Source organism: Myotis daubentonii, chromosome 19 (genome assembly GCF_963259705.1).
Source record: "Myotis daubentonii chromosome 19, mMyoDau2.1, whole genome shotgun sequence".
Classification (NCBI taxonomy): Eukaryota; Metazoa; Chordata; class Mammalia; order Chiroptera; family Vespertilionidae; genus Myotis; species Myotis daubentonii.
Genome location: NC_081858.1, coordinates 7,178,292 through 7,205,342, shown reverse-complemented (window position 1 = coordinate 7,205,342; position 27,051 = coordinate 7,178,292). Strand labels below are relative to the sequence as shown.

Genomic DNA, 27,051 nt, shown 5'->3' with positions numbered 1-27,051 from the left:
GGAGTCAGAAGTAAAAAATAAACTTGGCCAACCAACTATGAAGAGGGGCCGATGGCACACAGAGAACAGCACCGTCTGAAGTTGAAGAGGACGGCGGCTGATGTCCCCTCCAGGGGCAGCTATTGATTAGGGGGCACGTGAGGGAGATTGCAAGATGCCCTGGAAATTTTGTTCTTATTGATCTCAGGAAGGGAGAGGGAGAGAGAGATAGAAACATCAATGATGAGAGAGAATCACTGATCAGCTGCCTCCTGCACGCCCCACACTGGGGATTGAGCCCACAACCCCGGCATCTGCCTGCCTGGGAACCGAACTGGGACCTCCTGGTTCATAGGTTGACGCTCAACCACTGAGTCATGCTGGCCGGGCTGGGAAATTTTGTTCTTCATCTCAATCCAGATGGTGATATATTCGTGTTAAATTCCACCTTGCATGTACCTTTAAGATAAATGTACTTTATTGAGGGTGTGTTATAAATCAACTCAAAAAGAGAGCAATACATAAAGGAGGGTTTGGGAGAATTTGCAGAAAGGGCCGGGCGAGGGGAAAAGGAAGAACAGAAGCTCAGCGGCCAGGCGGACACCGCGAACCAGCCAGCGAATGCTCCGTCCTCTGAAGGCCACCTCTGACGTGTGGCTCCGAGTGTGGTCCCTGGACCAGCTGCTTGGGCGTCAAGTGGGAACTTGTTAGAAATGCAAATTCCTGGGCCCCACCCTAGACGGGACTCGGGGATGGGGGGGGAGGGAGGAAGATGGGGACACGTGGCTTTAGAGGTGCCTTGTAGACAGTCCAAATGGAGAGGTCGCTGAAGATGTGTTCTAGGAACGAGTGATGGAGAGGGGATCGGTGTTTGCTAAGACAAGGAAGGGGGAGGGGCTTGTATTCCAGGTGGGAGGAACAGCATGTGCAAAGGCACGGAGGAATGAAGCAGCAATTCAAGTTCTAGGACCTGCCCACCGGCCTGGTCTGCGTATGAGAATGTGTGGAGGTCTTTGGGTTTTGAGTTGGTTGCAGGCTGTGTCTGGGGCGTCCTGGGTGGGAGCCAGTGGCCCTTGTGCTGAGGAAGGGAGGGAACTGTCTCAGAGGCAGGGGCAGCCCATTCATAGGGCTCCCCTCTTTCATAAGCCACGGGGACTTCAGAAGGCCTCTTCCCCCTTCTCCACCCCTGCAGGCGCCTCGGTCTGGCAGTGACACAGGCCCCGGGCCGTGATGAAACAGCCCGAGTGCACTTGGTTACATGTCCCATTTAGATTTAATCAGAGGGCTCCGGGACTGCGTAATAAAGTTCAAGGAGCGTGTTATCAGGTGAGGCCTGGTCGGGATTTAATTAGACGCCAGCATCACAGGGCTTTGGGGAGCGGCCACGGGACATGCGGGCCGGATGAGGACCTGGCAGCGGGCCTGTCCACGTTGCTCTCCGGGACTGAGCAGCCGCTGAAAGCACCGTGGGAACCAGGAAGTGGGCATCCGCATCGTCCCAAACACAGTGCACATGGGGTTGGAGGGGAGGGAGATCCGAACAGACCCATGGAGTCCCGTGCGAAGGAACAGATCCCTGTCAGGTGAGTGGGAGATCCCCCCTGAGGAGCAGGCCATTGTCAGGAACGGGGAGGGACAAACTGGTTCATTCAAATCCAGCTGACGCCTCAGGGAAGGGGGTCGTGTGGGCCGCCATGTTGTGGGGAACCCCAAGCAGAAGCTGGTTGTCTGGGGTCATGCCCATGGCGGCTGCCACCGAGGGAAGCCAGGCTTGGCAAGGCGTGAAGGGCATCGCCTAGCTGGTCCCCTGATTTTCCACAAATTCCGAGAAAAGACACGACTTGACCCAAAGCCCAGCTCCCTGAAGAGCTTGCCCGGCGTTGATACAAGCCTCCACCCTGCTCCCCAGGGGCTGGCATCCCAAATCAGAAATGTCCCCTGGAGCAACCTCAGCTTCTCCTTCCCCCAGCACTGGGCCCACGGGACCAGCGGGATGCAGAGTCCTAGAAAACCCAACTCCATCCCCTCCACTGACCCAGCAGAGAGCTCCCTGGGGAAGAGTGAGCAAACAGAGCAAAACTATTAAACAGAAGAACAGATGATACGTTCGAGAGAAGGGGCACTGCTGCCTTATGGGACGGAGGGATTAAAAGAAATCAGAGAAAACTTTGCCAAATTCCCAATCCCTGTTTTTGATACAATCCTAAGGGACGCTACATCTAAGAAGCTACGGGAGGCATCCACGGAACAGGCGGATCTGGGATTAGGGGCGGCTGTGAGATGAAAACATAATCACTCAATTAAAAACGACACTGGAAGCAGGGACACAAGACGAAGCATTGCAGAAAAGTAAGCCAGAGAAGAAGGAAAAAGCTGGAGGAATTCACTCCGAACTCAGAAGGAAAGTTAAGGAGATTGTCGACGTAAGAAACGTCCAGACCGGTTGAGAATTTTTTAGTTTATTTGAGCCAAACTGACGGCAATTGCCGGGAAGCAAAATCTCTGCGGACTGAGAAAACGCTCCGGCAAATGGCAGTTTTGCAGCTTATCCTATACAATCAGAGGAGGAGACGTAAGGAGGAAGGGGCGGGGGCGTCCACGGGTAGTTGAATAGGGAGGTGGGAGAAAGAAAAGTGGGGAAACATTTTCTGAAAACCTCTTAACACCTCTGGCCTCAGTTTCCCCAGGCTGCTGGGGTGCTGGCTGGCTGGCCTCTGGGGGCCCTGGAAGGAGGGCCCCTGTGCACTGAGCCAGCCTGGCCCCTCCGGAAGGACACAGCTCTTTCCCGTCTCAGAACCGGTGGCCTGTGGGACACCTCAGGGCACGGAGGCTGTGTCTATTGCATGAAGCCACATCTTTGCCAGTGAAGGGGGTTAATTGAGACCAGCTCAGGCCAAGGAATCTCAGAGATTGCTTTTAGAGCAAATTAAAAAATCATAGAAGGGGCTCTTGGCCAATGCTTAGTGTTTGAACTTGAGTGAGAAAGGTCCTGAGAGTTTTGGGCGAAACCACTGGGGCTTTCCCCGGGAAAGCAGACGGGGGGGGGGGGGGTGATGCAGCGTCCCCGGGCTTGCCAGGCTCTGGCTTCTGATGAATGACAGCGACTTCGGCTCCAGGGGAGGGAGGCACGTGCCCAGTGTGAGCAGCCGGCCTCCTGCTTCAAGGACAAGTGGTAGAATAATAGCCCCTTCTCCCTCCACTATCTTATTTGAGCTTCGTGCCAGCCTGTGAGGCGGGCGGGCTGGGTCTATGCTGCCTTTACTATCACGGAGGAAATGAGGCCCAGAGATGTGAAGCAACTGGCCAAGGCCACAGAGCTAAGCCTCCGACGGCAGCTCAGAGGCAGGAGAAGGGCTGGTGCCACCAACCATGGAGACGCTACGTGAATTGCTGACCTCGACCTGCATGTAAACTGTCCTTGCGGTTGATTGCAAGAATGGCAAGGATACTAGGGGTGGACTCGATTTCCCCACCCCCTGGATCTGGGCTGAGCATGTAACTTGCTTTGACGAACAGAATGCAACAGAAGTGACATTTCCCAGACCCCAGTGTAGGCTCCCAGAGGACTTGTAGCTACTCTCAGGCACGTAGAGCTCTGCCATCGTCACCTAGGTGAGCTCGGATGAGCCTGTTGGAGGATGAGACACCAGGTGGAGCAGAGGCAGTCATCCCAGGTAAAGGCTTTTAGATCAGCCAGCCTGGTAGCTGAACGCAGATCCAAACTGCCAACTTGCAGAATTATGAAGTAGTGACTTAGAATAACAAGCATTTACATTTTGGGGTGGATTGTTACTCGGCAAAAGCTGACTGATACATCACAAGGAGAGAGAGTTTCAAAAGCCATCACTGACCTGGCCTCAGTAAGACTTGGAGCTTCCATAGAAAGAGGACCTTAGCCCCTCATGAGGCCAGAGCCGCAGTCTGTGCTGTCTCGGGGTCAGTCCTCTTGGGGACCCACCCAACCTGCTTCCAAAGTCGGGACCACAGATGCTTCTTGCACCGTGAACAGATGCACCTGCATCCTTCTGAAGGGACCATTTTATAGGCCATTGGTGGGTTCACTAAGCCCAGCACAGTGTTTAAGAGCCTGACAGACAGACAAATCCAGGCCAACTGTAACACTCAACAGTCATTCTACCCTTCCAGGCCTCAGTTTCTTCATCTGCAAAATGGGGAGTATTAAGAGTCCCCACCTTCTCGGATTGCTGTGAGGCAGAAATCACCTAATAACACAAACGGCAGGTACAGGTGTAGCACAGAGTAAACATCACCGTGTGTTAGGCATTATCACTCTGGGCTGCTCTGTGGCGGCAAACTCCAAACTTCAGGCCACATCGCGTTCTGATGGCTCTTGTATTTCCCAGAGGATGCGACATCCTCACACTGTAATAAAAAACTAAAAGACGCGGAGAAACACACAGCCCAGGGTTCTCGACCTCCGCACTCCTGACATTTGGAACCAGGTCGTTCTTTGTGTGGTCGGTGAGGGGGCCTGTCCTGCGCATAGTAGGATGTTTAGCAGCATCCCCGGTCTCCACCCGCTAGATGCCATCATCAATTTCCTCCCCAGGGTGACAGCCAAAAATGTCCCCAGCATGCCCAATGTCCCCTGGGGGACAACGTTGTCTCCAGTTCAAAACCACTGACATGGCCACCCTCAGATGCCCCAGAAACAGGGCGGGACTTCCTCCAGCTCTGAGGACAGCAAACGGCGGAGAGGCAGCTAAAAATAACGGCTACCAATCGAGGGTCATACATCACCGCCAAGGCAGCTCTCTCAGCCAGGTGATGCCATCTGCTTCCCAGGTAGGGAGGGGAGGCGGGGCAGGGGGGAGAGACGGCGAGAGCGAGAGCGAGGAAGAAACGGGACCGTGTGGGAAGGAGGGGGTCCGGAAGGCTGAGGTGAAGAGAAGACGCTGTCTTTGTCTGGGTTCCCGGAAGCAGACCCTGCGGTGAGGATTGGTGTGGTGGTGACTTATGGGGAAATGTCTCCAGGAAAAATGGTGGGGAGCCAGGAAAGGGAAGGTGACCCATGAGGGGTGAGCATCAAGTCCCCTGAGGCCCAGTCCTACGGAGCAGGACTGTCTGCACCCAGGCAGCACCCCAGGGCGGTCCCCTTTAGGACACGAGGGAGCTGCACCCCCCAGTCTCTGGTGGGGGGTCACCCCCAGGAAGAAGCACATCCCAGGTCCTCGGGTTCTGGCTGATGGGCCCACGCGTGGGGAGGAACCTTTTTTCTTTTTTCTTTTTATTGATTTCAGAGAGGAAGGGAGAGAGAGAAATAGAAACATCAATGATGAGAGAGAATCACTGGTTGGCTGCCTCCTGCACACCCCCCACTGGGGAATGGAGATGGGCCCTGACTGGGAATCGGAACGTGACCTCCAGGTTCATGGGTCAATGCTCAACCACCGAGCAACACCAGCTGGTCAGGAAGAGTATTAATATGCACAGAACCTGGGTATGCACAGGGCACTGACCGTGTCCACCACACACACCAGATTGAAGAAACAAACCCCCCCCAAGTGCCAGGCACGGTGCCCACAGCTTCACGTGTCTGACCCCCCTCATCCCCACAGTAAGCCCGGGATGTGGGTGTCGTTGTTCTCATTAAAGGGGAAACAACTGTCCAAGTCACACTCCTGTGAGTGTCAGAGCAGAATCTGAACTCAGCTCTTCCTGGCACCAAGTTCTGAGCCGTGACTACTAGACTGTGGGAAAGTAGGAGAGAGATAGAAATAAGGGGACCCCATTCTCTTTCCCTTGCTTCCCCCTGTCTGGCCAAGTCAGAGCTTCCTTGACCCCGATTCACCAGTCTTGCCCCTGGAGGGCAGCCCGGGTCAGCCCCTCTGGGTGTGGGGGCTGGAAGGGTTGCTCAGGGGTTAGAGCCCTCCGGATGACCACTGTTGATGCCCCGTTACCCAGGGGATGCTGGACAAGCTTCGGGGTGGCAGGAAATGGGGTGTAGAGTCCCGACGTGGAGGGTCCCAAGGCAGGGCCTCAGCTCCATTGCCTCCCCGGGCCAGGCTGGGTGTGTATAAAAGAGGAAGCGGGCTGGGGCGGGGGCTGGAGTGGCCTGAGGAGCCCTTGCCCCACCCCCTGGAGCCCCTGTCTGGACCCTCAGCGGGGCAGACTGTCGCGGGGGCAGGTGGAGACAGGCTCCAGTGTGGCCGGGTTATCTGATCTTTGACAAGAAGCTGGAAATCTGGAGTATTTTTTTAATGTAAAATCTCCCGAATTTTAAATTTGGCAACGAACCTCAAAAAGCAAGCGAACCCAATTAAGATACGACACCGCAGTCTAAACAGGACGTGCCCCCCTGAGTGCCCGTGAGTGATGATTGTACGTAATGCAAGAGACATAAAGCCTCCGTAGACACAGTCCTCCTGAGCCTGACCCCCAGCCACCTGGCTCAGCCGTTCTTTAAGATTTGGGGTGGGAAGGACACGCCACAGGCTGCCCCTGTATTTCCCACTCCCGGGCATTGCTGCACTCCTGGTGACAAAGACCCCTGATCAGTTTGCTTTTCTGCATTTTCCCATTTGCCTACAAAGAACATAGATGTATGCAATTTTTAAAAACCACCTTGGCAGTATCTCTAAGTAAAGCAAGTCTGGCTGAGCTGACTTCACGGATTCCAGTTCCAGCTCCCAGATACACCCGAGTGGCCTTGCGTCTCCGCATCTGCCTACCCACCTCGCCATCCTCAGTTCGCATACCACAGGCTCCAGTCTTCTCTGGCTCGTGCCTGCTATTCCTTCCTCCTGAGACGCCCTTCTTTTTAACATTAAAATTTAGGGTGGGGAGACCTCACCTCGCTCATGCTTATTCATCCTTCAGGTCCCAGGTTAGAGCTGCCTCCTCCAGGAAGCCCCCCGGGTTTCCCCAGGTTAAATGAGATGCTTCCACCAAGCTCACTGCCTCATCCAGCTACATGTCCCAGGTTCCCTCACCAGCAGGCTCCCCTAATGACCTGCCCATGGGTCTTGCTTGCTCTGCAGGGAGCAGGAGCCCCAAACCCAGACACCTGACGTTATCTCTGAATACGGTCATTCACATGGACACCAAGATACAGCGATCGGCCCTCAGGCAGATGACCCTCATCAAACGCTTAACTTCTGCCCCCAGCCCCGGCCATGAGCCTGTGGTGCACTCTGAGTCAACAGTTAAAACAGGTCCTGTCGCTTCCTCATGACACATACTCGCAGGCCCCGTCGTGGGTGGGTGTTAAACGCAGCCTCACTCGTTCATTGCCAGCATGAAAAACACAGCAGTGAGTTTTGTAAACTCTGAGTGTCCTTCCCATGAGCCTCAGGGAATGAGGGTCTGGATCTCTCCTGGCACAGGGGCCCCAGTGCCCAGGACCGCCTTTCCAACCCTCTCTGCCCATTCAAACCTGCCCTGCCCCCCCCCCCAACCCTCCGGGGCTCACAATGGTGATTCCCTTAATGAACCAGACTCTGCCCAGGACTGTCAGGGTGGGTGGTACCAGGGCGGGGCCTCACCTGCACAGTCTTGGCAGAAGGACCTTCCTGCCGGGCAGAATGGCTGGGCTCCTGCCAGCCCAGGCCTCCTACCTGCGGAGGCTGCTGAGACCCTTCAAGGCTCCTCCTCCTCCTGGGAAGCCCAGGGAATCCAGGGCACCTCTCCCCGCCGGCTCCTGGAAGCCTGGCACCGAGCTGGTCTGACCCCGGCCTCAGTGAGCCCGCCCCCAGGGCCCTGGGCCGTGAGAAACAGCCCAGGTGTGTCCGGGGCCCTGACACCCAGGCCCAGCTGTGCCCGTGATCCCGGGGCTGCACATGAGGCTTCAGGGCTGCAGCTGAGGGTGGGGGAGAAGGTGGAGCTGAGACACGGCTCCCTCACCCCTGGGCAGCCCCTGCTGCTTGTCTGCCCAGATGGGGAGCCTGTTAGACACGCAGGTTCCATGAGGACCTCCAGGAGGGTTCTAGAAATCTGCCGTGTGTTTTTGTAACAGGTGCACCAGTCATTCTCACAGTTGGGCAAGTGGAGGATATTTCTGGGAAGGAGCCTCTGGTGGAACGGGAGCCTGGGGGCTGGTCCAGGCAGGTAGCAGAACGGACCGGGAAGTGCAAGGAGAAGCAGGAAGACTAGCAGACGGTGGTCAGCCAGACGGACAGACGAGCAGCAAGCCTGGTTGTCTCCCCCCGAGTCTTCACCCACCTTGTGATTACACATTTGCCTATTTGTCCGTTTGTTGTTGCTGTGTAGCCCACTGGAAGGTCAGCCTCAGGAGGGCAGCGACTGTGTCTGTCCTGCTCCCAGCAATGTCCCAGGCCTAACACAGTACCTGGCACACAGCAGGTGCTCAATAAATATTCGTGGAATAAATGGATGAATGAAATAGATGCATGAGAGGAGGGCTAGACAGACCAGCAAATAGATGAATATATGGATGAGTGGGATAGATAAACGGATGGATGGATGGGTGGGTGTGTGGGTGGGTGGGTGGATGGGTGAATGGGTCAGTGGATGGATGGATGGATGGATGGATGGATGGATGGATGGATGAGTGGGTGGATGTGTGGATGGATGGATGGGTGGGTGGGTGGATGGATGGGTGAATGGGTCAGTGGATGGATGGATGGATAGATGGATGGATGGATGGATGGATGGATGGATGGATGGATGAGTGGGTAGATGGGTGGATAAATGGATGGGTGGGTGGGTGGATGAGTGGATGGGTGGGTGGGTGGATGGATGGGTGAATGGGTCAGTGGATGGATGGCTGGCTGGCTGGCTGGCTGGATGGATGGATGGATGAGTGGGTGGGTAGATGAATAGGTGGATGTGTGGGTGGGTGGGTGGATGGATGGATGGATGGGTGGATGGATGGATGGATGGATGGATGGATGAGTGGGTGGGTAGATGAATAGGTGGATGTGTGGGTGGGTGGGTGGATGGATGGATGGATGGGTGGATGGATGATGGATGGGTGGATGGATGGATGGATGGGTGGGTGGATGAGTGGATGGGTGGGTGGGTAGATGAATAGGTGGATGTGTGGGTGGGTGGGTGGATGGGTCAGTGGATGGATAGATGGGTGGGTGGGTGGATGGATGGGTAGATGGATGGATAAATGGATGGGTGGATGGATGGGTGGGTGGATGGATGCATGGATGGGTGGATGGATGAATGGGTGGTGGATAGACAACAGGCAGAGGAATAGAGAGGTGGATGGACAGGTAGGTGAACAGGCACTAGGGTTGGCATTCCAGGAGCCTCCTGTGCAATCTCCTGACCTATCATTCCATCCCAAGAGACTCAGCTCCCCACGACTGTTTTGAAAATTCAAAAGTGCATAATGGCCTAGAATTGTTCAAAGTCACTTTGGCTCAGTGTGTGTCTCCAGCCTCTGGTTTAATACACGCTCTAATGTTTAAATAGTAGATTCAAAATAAACAGGAGTATAGACACGAAGAAACGGCACTTTTGTTACTTCTCTCCTTTGCCTCCACGTGGAGTGGCATTTCCAATGTATTTATATTTAAAAGCGTGAAACAGGGTGTAAACGGCTAGGAAAATATTTTGTTTTTTGTTAAGCACAAATTTTTAGTTCATTTCTTATCTATTTTACTGAATTTGAAGACGGCTTTAAAACTGAAATTTATCCTTTTAAAATGATTGGTTTAAAATCAAAGAATCAACCATGAAAATAATACTTCTATGACGGCCTTGTTACTGAAAATAATTCTGTCATATAGGGGAGGGGAGGGGAGTGTTAAAATAAAAAAGACCAAATATCCTCGAATCTTACTGCTTCCCAAAGGCACTCTCCACTGAATTCTTTTCAATCTTGCTTTATATTGACCCATCCTATCTAATAAAGAGGGAATATGCTAATTGACTGCCCCGCCCTCAAAGATGGCAGCACCCACAGTCACAAGATGGCTGGCAGGGGAGGGCAGTTGTGGGCCATCAGGCCAGCAGGGGAGGGCAGTTGGGGTGATTGGGCTGGCAGGGGAGCAGTTAGGCGTTGATCAGGCTGGCAGGGGAGTGGTTAGGGGGTGATCAGGCTGGCAGATAGAAGCAGTTAGGGGCAATCAGGCAGGCAGGCGAGCAGTTGGGAGCCAGCAGTCCCGGATTGTGAGAGGGGTGTCTGACTTGTCCATCCTGATCAGGCCTAAACTGGCAGTCGGACATCCCCCAAGGGGTCCCAGATTGGAGAGGGTGCAGGCAGGCTGAGGGACATGAATTCCGTGCACCAGGCCTCTACTATAAGTATCGACGGAGTAAATAGAGCACTACTTTGCATATGTACAAATGTTAAATACCTATTAATATTACCTTTTACACCTCGTTCTGTAACTTTCTCACCCTACAGGATGTGCTTAGACCTCATCATCTGAATGCATGTAGGCTAGAGCTGTGTCTGAAGCAGCGATGGCCATTGAAGAGGCTGCGTTTTGCTTATTTGCTCCTGTCCTGAGAGGCTGCCTCCAGCTTCTGCTATATAAATACTGTGCCCTGAGCAGGCGCTCCTCTGGCCGTGGCAAGGTCGGGGCAGGCGGAGCTCTCAGTCGAAAGGTCCATCATGTGCCTCCTGAAGGCCGCTCGCCTGCAGCTCCTGACGGGCCAGGGCTATTTTCACCCCTGCCCTTTAGCGACGGCCCCGGGCCAGGCCAGGCCCCGTGTACCTCTCTCATCTCAGCTGGCACCTCCCACATGATCCCATGACCCTGTGGCCATCCCAAACCCAGCACCACAAGCCTTGTGATCTGGGCTATTTAGGCAAGCTCCCCAACCCCATACACACACACACACACACACACGCACGCACGCACGCACGCACGCACACACACACGCACATGCACACGCGCGCTCACAGCCCTTGGTCTCTCCATGCCAAGGAGAGATTTCCAGGCCTGATCATGTTACTCGGCTCCGTGTTTCTGGCTGGCAGGTGGGGCCGGGGATCCCCGGCGGTTCTCATCGTCCACACCGTAGCTTTTCCATCTCCCCACAAACATTCCCCTGGCCACTGTCCATGCCTGTGAGGGACACCAGGCACACCCCAGTTCAAATCCTGGCCAGGAGGAACTTGCTGTGTGACCTTGGGCAACACGCTTAAGCTCTCCCTTTATATACCCATCTGCCTCCCCAGCTCGCCTGTGACACCCTGAGGGTAGGGACAGCATCTTGCTCACTGGGTCCCCAGGACATGGCATGAAGTAGGTGCTGGGTCATTGAAGAATTAACAGTTGATAATGAAATAATTACAGCTACTCTTTGTTGAGTCCTTACTCTGTTGGGCACCATTCTTTTTTCTTCTTTTTTTAGAAAAAATATATTTGTATTGATTTGAGAGAGGAAGGGAGAGGGAGAGATAGAAACATCACTGATGAGAGAATCATGGATCAGCTGCCTCCTGCATGCCCCACACTGGGGATTGAGCCCACAACCTGGGCATGTGCCCTGACCAGGAATCAAACCATGACCTCCTGGTTCATAGGTCACCGCTCAACCACTGAGCCACACTGGCCGGGCTGGGCACCATTCTTTATGTGCATTTTCTCACTTAATCCTGCAGGCTCTCCTTGACCCAGACCTGCCTTCGTCTCCAGGCTCTTCTCTCTTTACCATCCCTGCCTCCCAGCCTCCAGTCCCTGGTGGGTCAGATTTATGCTGAAACCTAAGATCCACAGCTCTAGGGAACCTAGGGGTGTGTGTGTGTGTGTGTGTGTGTGTGTGTGTGTGTGAGAGAGAGAGAGAGAGAGAGAGAGAGAGAGAGAGAGAGAGAGAAGGAAAGCAGTAAGTGAATACTCTGATTTTAAAAGGTGTGGCTCAGTCGACTGAGTGTCATCCCTACACCAAAAGGTGCAGGTTCGCTCCCCAGTGAGGGCACATTCCCAGGACGTGGGTTTTTACCCCTGGTCAGGGCATTTGTGGGAGGCAACCAACTGATGTTTCTCTTTCTCTCTCCCTTCCTCTCTCTCTATAAAAATAAAATAAAATAGCAAAATACATTGAACACGGTTTTCTAAACTCCCAACAGCTTCCCTTGCCCACTGGGTCCTGCTACTCAACTCCCTTGTCTGTAGGGATGCATTCTTTCATATAAAGGAATCATCTTCAAAATGCCCAAGTACCTCACTGTTCACTTATTTGAAGGAGACGGGGAAGGTGGGGGAGGAAGAGGAGGAGAGAGATGAGGGGGGAAAGAGAGGAGAAGAGAAAACAGAGGAGGAGGAGGAGATGAAGAGGGAGAGGAGAGGAGAAAGAGGGATGAGGAGGAAGAGGGGGAGGAGGGGGAAGAATCAGACTGTCCTGTACACTCTGGTCCCAACCACTCACTTGTAGCCACCTTCTCTCTCCCTCTCCTCTCACCGTCCTTCTTTTTGTCTCTGTCCGTTGACCCCTTATAGAAGGGGTCATACTTGCACGTTTCTAAGTTGCTACGAAGTCCCCTTCTTACTACGGGTTGACTTGGGCTCCCCCTGCCCCACCTCCAATCCCTATATCGAAGTCCTCACCCCAGGACCCGGGAATGCGACTTTATTTGGAAGTAGGGCTGTAGCAGATGTAATTAGCTAAGATGAGGTCATGCCGGAGTGGGAGAGGGAATCTGATAGGACTCGTGTCCTTATAAAGAGAACACCACGTGAAGAGAGACAGACAGGCAGAGAGGGAGGACAGTGTGAGGACAGGGAGAAGGCCACTGAGAAGTCCAGGAGGGCTCAGGCCCAGAGTGAGAGGCAGGGAGCAGCTTCTCGCCCCCAGCCCTCAGAGGAACCGCCCCAGCCGACTCCGTGATCTTGGGCTTCCAGCCTCCAGGCTGTGAGATGATGCATTTCCATTGCCCAAGCCGCCCAGGGCACGGGGTGCGTGTGGCAGCCCCAGCAAGCTGGCATGCCTCTTGTTCAAGATGGTGAATACCCACAGCCCAGCCACAAAGAGGATTGCCACGGCCTGTCACACTTCACACGTGGGGCCATGGCGCCCAGAGGGGTCACTAGTGCGCCTGGTCCCCAGCACTTCCGGGGCTGAGCAAGGGGCGGCCTTGGCACAGCTGCAGGCTGCTCTCCCCTCCTTTCTGCTTGAATGCATCTCTGACATCCTGTGGGTGTGATGACGCGGGAAACAGTGTCCATGGTAAGGGCGCTAATTGGCATGAGCTGGTCACTCAGGCGAAGCCCCGTGGATGGCAGCCAGAGGGCGGGGACTGAAGCTGCCCACTTCAGTGGGTCTTGCGGCCTGGGTGTGGGAGGACGTTGCCACTGGCCGTCAGGCTGCTGTTTCCCTGCCCATCAAAGTCGGGGGGCGGCGGTGGGGGGGACATTCCTTCCAGGAGACAGAGCCGCTGTCTCGGGGCCCACTGGCTTCTCCTGTCATTAGATAGTCTCAGAATTCTAGGAACGAGACCCCCCATCCAATTAAAGAGCGCCCCGAACTGTCGTTAGCAGTGTTGTCCCGCCTGCTCTGCCACTGCGAGCACAGCCCACATGCAGCCGGCCAGGGGGGTCCTGCCCCGGAAACCTGGGGGGCTTTGGGAGTGAGGGGCTCAGGGAGGCTCCGCCCAGCACGCAGCCCACACAGTGCACCCCAAGGCGGGGAGCAGAGGACACCTGGTCAGGGTCATTCGGGCCAGCCACCCCACTGCGTCCCCTCTGCCACTGGCCTAGCCCCGTGAGCTCTGGTTCAACAAAGACACCATCCCGCGCACTTCTCTGTGGGTGTGAGCAACAGCTGGCCCTGGTCACAGGGATGCTCTCGCATGAGGACAACGGCTGTTAGAATGGATGCCCCAGGTTGACATCCTGGCTCTGCCACTTCCTGAATGCCTTCGTGTGAGTGACGTCACCTCTCTGAGCCTCAGTGTCTTCATCTGCAGAATGGGGTTTATGGGCGGGATTGCTTTGTTCGTTCAAGAATGCTAATGTAGCCGTGGCCGGTTTGGCTCAGTGGATGGAGCTTCGGCCTGGGGACTGGAGGGTCCCGGGTTCGATTCCGGTCAGGGGCATGTGCCTTGGTTGCGGGCACGTCTCCAGTGGGGGGTGTGCAGGAGGCAGCTGGTCGATGTTTCTCTCTCATCAATGTTTCTGGCTGTCTCTTTCCCTTCCTCTCTGTAGGGAATCAATAGAATGTGTTTTGAAAAAAAAAATGCTAATGTAGCCCTAGCTGGTTTGGGACAGTGGATAGAGCATCAGCCTGCGGACTGAAAGGTCCCGGGTTCGATTCCGGTCAAGGGGACACACTTGGTTTGAGGGCTCGTTCCCCAGTAGGGGACGTGCAGGAGGCAGCCGATCAATGATTTTCTCTCATCATTGATGTTTCTCTCTCTCTCCCTCTCCCTTCCTCTCTGAAATCAATAAAAATAAAATTAAAAATTGCTAATGTATGTAAGAGGCTTCGTGCAAGGCTTAGGACGAGGGAGATCTCTGAGCCGTGGTGAGGGTTGCCTTGATCAACTCCCAAATGCTTGAGAGCCCGTCCTTGTCCACACAGACTTGGAAACCTGGCCATCTGTGGTCACGTGGGTTTCCAACGTCCAAGGTCACTGAAATGCCGATGTGGGTAACTGCCCGGCTTTCACCTTGGAGGGCGGAGCCCGAGCCCGCAGTGGGGTGCCCCCTCCTGAGGGGCTCCCCAGCTTAGGGTGTGTGTGCATTTCTCTTTAGGAACATGCAGCCCACCTTCAAGGAATTCGCATTCCACTGGGGGAAACAAGTCAGTGAACAGGTCATCTCGACTCAGGGATGACAAGAGCTACGATGGCGGTGAGTACGGAGGCTGTGGGAGGGTGCAAGACCTCGGAGGGTCAGGCGCACTTCTGGGCGAAGCGGGAGGACCGGTAGGGGATGCTGTGAGGGGAGAAGAGCCGTCCAGGGGGAAGGAATGGCACGTGCAAAGGCACACAGGACCTTAAAGAGGAAGAGCCCTGAGCTGGGGACCAGCTGTGCTGCCGTAACGCGGGAAGGAATGAGCATTGGCTAGAACCCGGGGCTCTGGGTGGAGCTGAGTTTGGGCTCTGTCCCAGGAGAGTGGGGAGCCTCGGATGGCTGCTCAGGAGACCTGAGTGAAGAGAGACAGCTCTAGAAAGATCTTTCTTGCAGGAGAGCTCTCTCCCAGAAAACGGGTTCATTTTCTGAACAGGAACGGCACGTGGCCGCACCTGGGAATGGCATGAAGAGCCTTCTGACATCCTGTGCCGTCTCCTCGCCCCGAACCATCTCCTGCCGGCTGAAAGCTGGCGATGCTGCCCGGAGGGAAGCTGACCACGCAGGCGGTCACTAGTCCCTGGAGCGCTGGGGGCTCTCAGCCCCAGGCCAGGAGAGACCGATGTGCACAATCATGGGCCCCGGAGCCCCTCGGCCGGGTGGTAGGAATGGACTGCACTGGACCCTCCACTCCCTCCCCTGGTGCTGGTGGGGGCTGGAGGCTCCTTGCCCAGGAGGCAGCCAGGTGAGGGGGTACATGTGACAGCCCCCGGGAGACAAGAGAAAACTCCACCAGACCCCTGCTTTCCAGAGCTTATCATTGTCGTAGGGACTCAGGGCCTCACATACAAGAGCGAGTTATCAACATGGAAAATGCAGGGAAGGCGGAGAGGAAAGGAAGGTGGAGGACCAGCATCTCATCTGAAATCGCGAGGAGTCAAAATATAGCGCCCATAGTGGATGGAATAAGAAATAAAGGAGCAAAGGCAGGTCGTAAAGTTGCCACGGTAACCGGAGTGGATCTAAAAATAGTGGTGGACCTCCACTGGGAGGACAGGGCAGGCATGTCAACAGATAAGGTCTAAGGTGGGAACATCGACAAATACCAATGATGAGCACGGGCCTGAGAGGTTTGGAGACAACCACAGGCAAACAGAAGACAGCGGACAGGAAGCCCTGGGAAGCGGCCTAGAGGAGGGGGGGCGGGGCGGGGACGGCTGACAGATACAAGGCTTTCTCTCCGATTTGATTATTTCTTTAACCATGTGTATGGTCTGAAGGATCCTGCGCATTCACATAGAGATACCCCAGAGCTAACAGAGTCAGGGCGAAAGGCCAACACACGGCAATTAACACTGTCGACTTTGGAGCCAGGGGCCTGTGGATACAACTGGGAGGGGCCGCGAACCTGGACCGGAAAAATAATTCCCTCTTCACTTTCCCATCCTCTCCCTGAAGTGCAGCCTCGGCCTTCCTTACGAACACAGGCAAAAGCCACGTGGGTGTTACCGGACCTGTGGCTTCGTCACGGGTAGAGATCATAGGCATGTGCATGTCACCGTGCAGCTGTTGCAAATATCTCAAACATTTGTGCTCCTCACCACCTGGAAAGCACAGCTTTTGTTTCGACGGACTCCAAGCTACTCTGGTTCGTTAGTCCATTCACAGAGAACACACATGTTCCCGTATCATGCTTGCTTCTTTAACATACATGTTTGCCACGACATTTCAATATAATCGGCTCCCTTGCAGCCCCGTGTGTAATTTTTTACGCATTGAAAACATACTTCTGAGGAGGGGTGTGGAGGCTGCGTGAGACGCCAAGGGGTCTCGGAACGAGGCTGAGAGCCGGCTGTGGGGAAGAGAGTGGCTGGGGGGGGGGGGTGCTCAGGTGGTTGGTGAAGGCTTCACAGGGAGCAGGAGCCACAGGTTGAGGCAGCTGGGACCCAGGTGGATGGGGAGGGACACAGAGATGGATGTGCAGGTGCTGAGGAAGGGGTGCAGCTGGTGGGCCAGTCACATAGCAACAGGGGCAGAGCTACAGGCTGCTGGGCTCACAAGTTCCAGACGCTGGCCCCAGCCCTTTGCAGACACAACTGCATTCGACCTTGACAATAACCGTAGGAAGGTCCGAACGCTATTTCTCCTTCACAGCCTAGGAAACACAGCCCCAGCTGGTAAGTCAGAGAGCTGGAATTCAGACGGGTCTGCCCGACGCCCGGTCCACACTGCCAAGTATGGCGGGAGGGCTTATTCTCACGGAACCGACAAAGAAACCCAGGGGAGACGCAGCGAGGGAAGCCAGGCCCAGGGCGCCGGCGCCTGGGAAAACCCAGCCGAGGCCTGTCCCTGCCCAGCGGCCCCCACAGCACCTGGGGCTGGGGAAGTTCAAGGAGCCCCATGCCAGCGGTCTGGGCATCACCACCCAGGCTCAGATCCCGCCTGGCCTCCCGCCAGAACCTCATCCAGATCTTCCTCCCCACCTGAGCCCTGGGAGCCCTCCTGGCATCCACTGGTAATGCCACCATAACCTCCCAACGGGCTCCCCAACTTTAGCGCCTGCTCCCGCTATTACTGGATGCACGTGAAATTAGGTTCCTGATATTGGGCTCCCTGTGGGACAGGGGGGCTCATAAAATGCTGGGGTGGTATTGCAAGCGATATCATTGTGTATTTACCTATAGGACATTACCATCGGATTCGCTGGTATCTATCCTATCACTAAGAATGGCCACACGGCCCAACCAGCCTGGCTCAGTGGTTGAGCCTCGACCAAGAGGTCACGGTTGGATTCCCGGTCAGGGCACATGCCCCGGTTGCGGGTTCGATCCCCAGTGTGGGGCGTGCAGGTGGCAGCCGGTCAATGATTCTCTCTCATCATTGATGTTTCTCTCTCTCCCTCTCCCTTCCTCCCTGAAATCAATACAAATATATGTATATATATTTTTAAAAAGAATGGCGACACATTTCCAGGGACTGTTCTGTGATGAAGGGGACTGGGCCGAGCTGTCCTGCTTTAATTGCAGCTGGATAATGAGAACAGGCCGGGGCCCCAACACGGAATGAGCCGCTGCGGCTGGGGAAGGCCAAGTCCGGGGCACCACGAGCACGGACGGAATTCCAGCCGTGTGAGGAGGGGAGACAGTGAAGCCATCACAGGACCCTGGGGGCCGAGGCCAGCGGACACCCAGGGAGCGGGCCCCGCGCCCGCGCTGCGAGCACGCCCACTCTGCCCACCGCAGACATGCTTTGAATCCAACCTTGATGTGTTTTGCAGTTGTGATTGCATTTAATTTGTGGGTTTGTTTGGGCTTTATATATTGTAAGGGGATCATATTGCCTCAGTCCACATTTAAGCAGCAGCAACATAAAAGTATTTCCTGGCGACGCGGGGAGGGAGGTGCCTGTGAAAATATGTGCCCTTTAAAAGCAGCTCGTGTTTGAAAGACGCTGAGCCACGTGCCATTTTGCAGGCCACGCTCACAGCTCAAAGACCGTTGCCCATTTGGAGTTAATGTTCTAAATGCGTAGCTTCTCTCCTGCCTGTCTATGGATAGGCCCTCCACTCCGGCCGGCCAGTCAATGTTATGTCCTTAAATGTGTCTGCGCCTATTTCCAGCAATGGTTCATAAGGATGGGGTGTGCCCACCCCTTAAATTAGCACCTAAAATACTCACTAGCCCTGGCTGGTGTGGCTCAGTTGGTTGGACATCGTCCCATGCATTGAAAGATTACTGGTTCGACTCCCGGTCAGGGCACATGCCCGGGTTGCGGACTCGATCCCTGCTGGGGGTTGTGCAGGAAGCAGCTGATCAATGTTTCTCTCTGTCTCTCCCTCTCCATTCCTCTCTCTCTAAAAATTAATTTAAAAAATACATAAACACTGACTAGTACCTGCTAAGTGGTAACCGCTACTAACACTGCTATCTTGTGGGGCTGAGGGAAGAGACGCCCAATGGTACAAAAACACCCACTCCTGATGTTCCTGTCTCCGTAGCTCACAGCCCAGTCAAGAGAACACAAGGGAATCTGAGGCCAAGAGTGGAGAAACGCCTGGGAAGGAGGCAGGGAGCCTCCATGCCGTCGTGGGAAAGAACCCTCTGGACTGGAAAACAGTCTTGGGGGGTAAGGCCCGGCTCTGTGTGATCTCGGAGAAGCCACTTGACCTCTCGGAGCCCCTGGCTCCTGGAATGTTAGATGAGATCACCCCAGCCTTGCCCAGGTTACAGAGGGGATGGGGCCGTCCATGAGGTCAGGGATGGGGAAGGTGTGACAGCAGTATTACCGCTAGAGTGGCAGTGAGGAGGCAGGCAGAGATGCTCAGAGAGCGGTGAGGGAGGGAGAGGCAGAGACCGAGAGACGGAGAAGGGGCGTACCTTCCTGCTTTACTTTCTGTCCCTGTCCCAGAGCAACACAGGCACAGTCCCCAGGACGTTTCCCTCCCAGCTCCTCCCTGGTCCAAGCTGGGATGCTGGAGGGGGGTCGTGGCTGGAAGAGGGGCGAGGCCCTGGGCTGGAGGGGATGCCCAAGGCTGGGTGTGCAAAGCTCAGACCCCGCCGGCCTCCATGGGGGCCTGTATCCCCGCATTGACCCTCCGTCCTGCAGGACGTCTTGGTCAGCCCTTCTCAAATATTCAGCGGGCGCGGAGGCCCAGAGTGTGTGCCCGGACGAAGAGGAAGGTCGGGGGGCACAGCTCAGTGTGCAGGGCCAAGTGGCCAGAACGCACTTCCTCCCCCAAACCGCTGGGAACCAGGCCAACAGCCCTGCCGCTTCCTAAGACAGAACTTGTTTTCTCTGCTTTGGGCTTTGACCTGAAAATATTTGGTTTTTATTTGAGGTCGTTGGTTTTCCTCTGTGAGCACTAAACGCCTCTTTATAACGCATTGTTCCGAGGGAGGCACGGCGAGCATTGCGAAAGGGTTTCCCCCAGCCGTGTTTTCTTGAATAATGAACTCTACTCTGGTGTAAACATTTGTATAAGAATCTCCCTCTGAATTCAAAAGTGATTTTTAAAATGCGTCTGGCAGAGGGGGCTGAGGGATGTGTTCAAGCTATAGCCTCATTTATTCCTAATGAAGCGGAACGGAAGTGGAACCAGGGGAGAAATAGAAGAAAGAAAGAAATAGAATCAAAGGACAAAAGAATTAATACAATGAACTGTGTGGGCTTTGAAGAGGCACCTTGTGCTGTGCATAAGCCGTTGAGTTAGAAGAGCTATGGGAATAAGGAGTCGGAGCCCATTTCTGGCCAGAGACCAATTCCTGCGACTGGGGCACGGCCACTGTCTCCCTCCGGGCCCGTGGGCCTCAGTGCCCACATCTGCCCAATGGGAGGAAGCACTGAGGGGCTGTAGAGGCTGTGACGGCTGTAGAGGCTGTGACGGCTGTAGAGGCTGTGACGGCTGTAGAGGCTGTGATGGCTGTAGAGGCTGTGACGGCTGTAGAGGCTGTGATGGCTGTAGAGGCTGTGATGACTGTAGAGGCTGTGACGACTGTAGAGGCTGTGACGACTGTAGAGGGCTGTGCATATGTGAGGTGGGGTTGTTATTCAGGCAAGTGGGGGAGGGAGAGGGAGGAATGAGCTTCTCATGCTAAGGATCTGGAATTTGAGAAAAAATACAGGACATACATACTCACAGGTATACATGTTCACAGATGCAGACATGGACACATATACACCTGTTCACACTCTCACACAGACACACATGCGCCTCATGCAATCCTTCATACACTGTCTCACACGCTCATTCTCACAATGCTCACATATAGATAGCACACGTGTGCAAGCTCATTCGTACACACCCTTCCACACCATGTATACACCATTCGGTACACAGTCTCACACATAGACTCCCCACAACTCCACATACACGCACCCCCTCACAGATGCTGCTTCCCAGACCTACATGCTTATACACACTCAACACTCTCACATACATGCCCTCAAATACATCCCTGCACGCATACAAACCATCACACACGCCCCTCACACACATGCTGTGTCCTTCCAATTAGCCATTCCTGCTGGGGCCCACGCCGCCGCCCCTCCCAGCAGGACTCTGGGGAAAGCAGAGCGGACGCTCTGTCCACTGCCCAGCTCACGCCCTCATAGCCCCGCCTCCAGGCCTCCGTCCCCGCGCCCAGGAACTGCTCCAAGCTCCCGTCCACCTGACCCCTTGGCGATGTCCCTCTTTTTGTCCCCTGTCCTTGGTGTCTGATGGCCACAGCAGGAACTTGGAGCTCCATGAGTAGAGGGGTCCCTTCTGTCTCATTCACACATGCATCCTCTGAGCCAGGCATAGCTGGTGTTCCAGGGTCGTTTGTTGAATGAGTGAGTGAGTGAGTGAGTGAGTGAATGAGTGAGTGAGTGACTGAGTGAGTGAGTGAATGAGTGACTGAGTGAGTGAATGAGTGAGTGAGTGACTGAGTGAGTGAGTGACTGAGTGACTGAGTGAGTGAGTGAATGAGTGAGTGAGTGAGTGAGTGACTGAGTGAGTGAGTGACTGAGTGAGTGAGTGAGTGAGTGAGTGAGTGAGTGACTGAGTGAGTGAGTGAATGAATGAGTGAGTGACTGAGTGAGTGAGTGAATGAGTGACTGAGTGAGTGAATGAGTGAGTGAGTGACTGAGTGAGTGAGTGACTGAGTGACTGAGTGAGTGAGTGAATGAGTGACTGAGTGAGTGAATGAGTGAGTGACTGAGTGAGTGAGTGACTGAGTGAGTGAGTGAGTAAGTAAGTGAGTGAATGAGTGAGTGAGTGAGTGAGTGAGTGAATGAGTGAGTGAATGAGTGAGTGACTGAGTGAGTGAGTGAGTGAATGGATGAGTGAGTGACTGAGTGAGTGAATGAGTGACTGAGTGAGTGAATGAGTGAGTGAGTGACTGAGTGAGTGAGTGAGTGAATGGATGAGTGAGTGACTGAGTGAGTGAATGAGTGACTGAGTGAGTGAATGAGTGAGTGAGTGACTGAGTGAGTGAGTGAGTGAATGGATGAGTGAGTGACTGAGTGAGTGAATGAGTGACTGAGTGAGTGAATGAGTGAGTGAGTGACTGAGTGAGTGAGTGAGTGAGTGAGTGAGTGAGTAAGTAAGTGAGTGAATGAGTGAGTGAGTGAATGAGTGAGTGAGTGAGTGAATGAGTGAGTGAATGAGTGAGTGACTGAGTGAGTGAATGGATGAATGAATGAGGATGTGAGAAATGGAGGAGGAGAGGGTCTGCTCAGACCAGGCCTCTGGGCTTTGAGACTGAGGTGTGGGAGAGGATGGGGGGCTGGCCCCACTCCAGCTCTCAGCCCTTCCTGAGCCAACTCTGCCCAGCTCCCCCCACCCCCCCACCCACCGTTTCCCCCTCCTGCAGGGCCCGCAGGACTGCTCCTCTCCGGGACCTGCCACTGCAGCCACCGCCGGCGCACCCCCTGGAGCCTCTGGAGTTTGCAGGAAAGGGCGGCTTGCCGCAGGGACACAGGCTTTAGTCTGACCAGCCTCCACACCAAGTTCTCAACCTTCTGGCCCTTTAAATACAGTTCCTCATGTTGTGACACAACCATAAAATTATTTCATTGCTACTTCATAACTGTCATGTTGCTACTGTTATGAATCGTCATGTAAATATCTGATATGCAGGATTGTCCTTAGGCGACCCCTGTGAAAGGGTCGTTGGACCGCCAAAGGGGTCGCGACCCACAGGTTGAGAACCGCTGCTCCATACCAACACTGCCATCGGCACCATCGCAGTAGCAACCGCGTGCCAGGAACTAGGCTGCGCGATTAACACCAAATCCTACCGACTGTTCTAGAAGGGAGACCCAAGTAACATCTCCGTCCTAGAACTGAGCAGAGGCTCCGGGAGAGAAGTGATTGGCCGGAGGGGGCGGGGAGGGGATGAAGGGGGCAGCATCTGGCAGCTGGCGGAGCTAGGATTTGAACCCAGGACCCAAACTCTCAACCCCTCGTTTCCCCGACTTCCCACATTCGGTGTGGCACCCCTCAGCCCTGTGCTTCTCCCCTGGGGCAGCTCGCCCTCTCTCTTGTCCTCACCTGCCCGCCCTCTCTCCCGGCTGGACCAGCCGCTACTCCGCAGCAGCAGGGGAGACGACGCTGGTCCCTTGCCCAGGGTGTGCCAGGCCAATACCCCATTCACCAGCTGCTGACCTATTTTTTTCTGGAGAATTGCCTTACGATGTAAGGACATTGGCTTACCGAGAAAATCATCACAGCCTCACCCCACTGAGGACAGCCTGCCACAGCACGGAGGCCGCCCGCCGTGGCAGGTGGGATCCACGCTGCAATGCGGCTCCTGCTCCCCAGGCCCCCACGCAATCGGCCCGGCACCTCCAGTGTGGCCCAGCCTCGCTCAGCCCCTCGGCTGCCGTTCTACAAAGCACCGCGTCCAGACACACGCGCAGCACGTCACATCTCAGGCTCCGCGTCCAGGGAACCCGGCCTGCCCTGCCTGCTGTGTGACCCAGGCCAGCGGCCAGTGGGCGCTTCACGTGCACGTACTGGATGACAAGCCCTTTCTCTGCCCCACTCCGCGGGCCTCCTGGGTCGGGCCGTGCAGGGACCCGGGTCCGGCCAGGGCAGGAGCGTGCTTTTCCGTAGTCACCACAGTACCCTGGTGCCTGGACCAGTGCCTGACACACAGGAGGCGCTCAGTGAATACTTATCGAATGCGTGAACGAGTGAGTGAATGAATGAATGAATGAATGAATGAATGAATGAGTGGTTCATCCTCCCCCTACCCAGGTGTCTGCCGTCTCAATTCCTATCCAGCTCCCTCTGAACCTCCAAGGCCACCTCAGCCATCACCTGCTGGGGGCCCTCCCCTGTCCCGTTCACCCTGGCTGGTGTTGACTCCACACCAAAGTGCTTTGTCAGCTGCCCGCACACCCCAGGGGTTCACCGAGGGACCTCAGAGGCCCTCAAGAGCAGGGGATCAGAGGGCCCTGGGCTGTTCAGGACCCCTCCCTAGGGTCACCCAGAACTCTTAATCCATTTCCAGGAGGTTTATTTGAACAAAAGTCTCCGTGGCCAGTAAGACTAAACATCCCTCTGCTGTCTTGCAACTTTTATCCCCCCACCCCCACCCCCTGGATGCTGCCCATCCAAATTTTGTGTGTAGATGTCCTGCTTAAGTCTCCATCTAACTGGCAACTCCTTGAAGGTTCTAGCCTAGAGGTTAAAAGCATGGGCTTTGGCATCAGAAAGGTCTTGGCCACATGATGAGCCCCTCTTAGCCTCAGTTTCTGCAGCTGTAAAATGGGCAAGTAACAGAGGTTCCATCTGAGAGTTCAGTAAAGTGAATCTATAAAGTGCTAAGCACAGAGCCTGGCTCCTAGCACATAATAAACGGTACCTTCTAGTATTTATTGATCACCCCGCAAGTGCTTTGGACACAATTGATAATTAATCATCAAAGTTATCACACTGTCCTTTGCAAAGGGAAGTTACACATGGATGTGAGTGCAGCTCACCTTATTCTGCTGTGGGTGTGTCCCAGGGACCTCGGGTCATGACCCCTGGCTCTAGTGGGAGCCTCTAATTCCGGGTGGACAGGCAGCTGCGGGGCCAAAGAGGGCCCCATCCCTTGCTGCAAAGGGACCGGGGAGGGACCCCGATGTCCCTCTGCTTCTGCAAGCACCTGGCTCTCTCCCAAGTCCAGGCTGGCGGTCACAGACAGCAGGGAAAGTTGGAAGAGAGAGTTGGTTCTCATTTCTCAGGTTCGCGGGCGTATCTGCAGCCGACAGAGCTGGGGGCACAGTGAGAGCTTGACAAACACGGTGGAGGGGACGCAGGAATACAGGACGGAGCGGATTTAAGGTCCACCGTGGAACTGCTGCCCCGGGAGAGGCAGCCCTCCACCAGTGCTCTTGAGTGACGGAAGGAATTTCAGCTTTGCTATCACATTCCCAGTTCCAGGCCCAAGTCCTAGCCCACAGGAGGCCTGGGAGGAATGTTTATGACGAAAATGAGCTACACACACCATTTCCCAGAAAGCAGCTGGGCCTCAGCTGGGCAAGCGTTTGCCCGCCGCCTTGCACTGGCCCCGGAGTCACGGGCACGGGTTCCAGGCACCAAGCCCTCGAGGTCAACCAGCAGCCTGGCTAGGCTCAGCCATGTGGGGGGGACGGGGTCTGGGAAACAGAGCCAGGGCCCCGAGGGCAGCACTGAAGACCCTTGGCTGGCCTGCGGGCAGCTCCTGGGTGCTGCCCTGGGCCAACACTCACCCAGATGGACTGAGCTCGCAGGAGCAGACCGCAGTGACCAGGGACGGCCAGGGAGCCTCGTCCGCACGGCGCTGGCAGCAGTACAACCTCACACAGACGGGGCACGTGGCTGCGCTTCCTCCTGGGCAAGCTCTGCCGGGACCCGGCTCCTCCCCAGTCGGCACCTGGGGGTCCTGCTCATCTCCCAGAGGCGCCCCATGTGGCACAGACATGTGGCCACGCACCCAGCTTCGCTCCGCGTCCCTGGCCCTGTATCCCTCCCCAGCACCCCTGGCCTCTGTGCCGAGCAGATGGCACCACGGACCACCTGGTGTGCCCCCAAGAGATGAGACACAGGGACCCCTTTCCTGAACGGTGGAACCTCTATCAGCCCGGAGCTGAGGCTGAGTCCACAGCGCAAGCCCCGACACAAGCCACGGCGCCTCCCTGCTCGGGGGTGCGGAGCTGTCCCTCCTTCTCTGACACCCCCCCGCCCACCCTCCGTGCTGTGAGCAGGCAGGGGCCCCCTCCTTTGCCACTGGGGGACTGACCCCCCTGGGAACCAGGAGGTGCTCAGACCCTGCAGCGCTGCCCCGCCTGCAGGCTGGACCAGTGGCCCAGAGCATCCGTGCTCCTGGGCAGCCCTCCGTGGCCTGGCCACGCGCCGGGACGTGGCCTCCTCCTGAGCCTCCGGCGCAGGCAGCAGCCGCCCAGGCCGTGTCCGGCCCAGCCCCCTAAACGGCCACCCCTGGGCGCAGCGGGCGGGTGGGAGGAATGGGGCCGGGGATGCTTAGACAGGCGGCGCAAGGCCCAGCTCCACTGGGGCGACGAGGAGAGAGTCGGGGCCCTGAAGCCTTCCTTCACCCATCAGGCCCCCTTTGGCACGGCCTGGGGGTGGCCCTGCTGCCGTCCGACCCTGGGAGAAGGACACTGGCCTGGCGTGTGGTCCCCGTGGGTTCCCTTCAAGTCAGGCCGAGGCGAAGGGGGTCGCAGATGCTGGGAGGCCCCTCACGCCCCCGGAGAGCAAACTGCACACAGGAGACACCCCCTCCCCGGACGCCCAGGCTGGGCGCGCCAGGCCCCGCCGCTGGGGAGCAGGGCCCCCGCCCGTACTCACTGGGTCCTGGGCCTGCGTGGCGTGGTGGCAGCCGCCCCCTCAGGCAGCGCTCCCATCTGGAGAAGCCGGCGGCACTAATCAGCCGCCTGGTACGGGGCGGCCTGGTGGCTGGGCTTTAATTGACACCAGGTGGCCCCTCCCCAGGGGCAGGCTGGGAGGCGGCTCTGCTGGCTGGGAGGCCAAGCCCTGAGCGCCCAGGCCTGGCCGGTTCAGGCTCCTGGGGAGGAGCGAGGGCAGGCAGGTAGCGGCCGACCCTCCTCCCCGCCTGCCACCACCGCCATTGCACACCCAGCCCTGCTTCCCCCGGCTCTGACCTTTCTTTCATTTCAGAGGCAGCAGTAGTGCGAGCTTCCACCCGGGAGCGTGGCTCAGGTTTCCCCGGGCTGGCTGGGGACAGCCTGGAGCGTGCGTGCTGGGTCTGCAGTGGCCCGGCTGGCCTCGCTGGATCTGGAGGGGCCAGTCTCCTTCTGTGGACCTCGGCACATTGAAGGACCCCCAGACCATCTTTTATCGAACACCTACTATAACCCAGGCCCTGCACGATGCCCACGCGTCTCCCGTTAAACTCTCGTGCCCGGAGAGGTGGGTATTTTTTAACCCCGTTTTGCAGATGAAGAAACGTAGGCTCAGAGAAGTGAAGCTTCTTCCCTCAGATCACACAGCAGGAGGGATGCCAAGTCAGGGATCTTAGCTGCCGCCTGCGCAGTAGGCCATGGTTTTTCAGGTAAGAAATCGAGTCTCAGAGAGAGAAAGCCATTCTCCGGGCCACACAGTGAAGTGAGGAGTTTGGATTTGCCCAGCTGTGTCGGGCCTGGCTGCCAGGAAGAGAAGTCCACTCCTGAAACCACAGCGTCTCTCCTGGCCCTGCTTCTGTTCGGGCTCCACGTGTGAATCACAGCTGGGGTTTAGGGGAAAAGCATTGGATGTGGAGTCAGAAGACCTCTGCCGAATTTGCTGTGTGACCTTAAGCCAGTTACTCTACCTCTCTGGGCTTCACTGCAGTGACCACCAAACGGGACGCCATGTTGAAAGGGTGTGACTGGGACTCACCAGGCGGGATTGGGGCGTGCCTAAGTGGTC

At 56.0% G+C, this 27,051-nt stretch overlaps 1 protein-coding gene across 1 annotated transcript in view; it reads right to left on the bottom strand.

Annotated features, from left to right (window-relative positions):
- The window catches only part of NOS1 (nitric oxide synthase 1), a 156,226-nt gene extending 130,011 nt beyond the window's left edge, over positions 1-26,215 (bottom strand). The window contains exon 1 of the mRNA XM_059677244.1: positions 25,972-26,215. The gene's annotated coding sequence lies outside the window, so the exon portion shown is untranslated. The remainder of the gene's footprint in view (positions 1-25,971) is intronic.
- Positions 26,216-27,051: the final 836 nt, after the last annotated feature.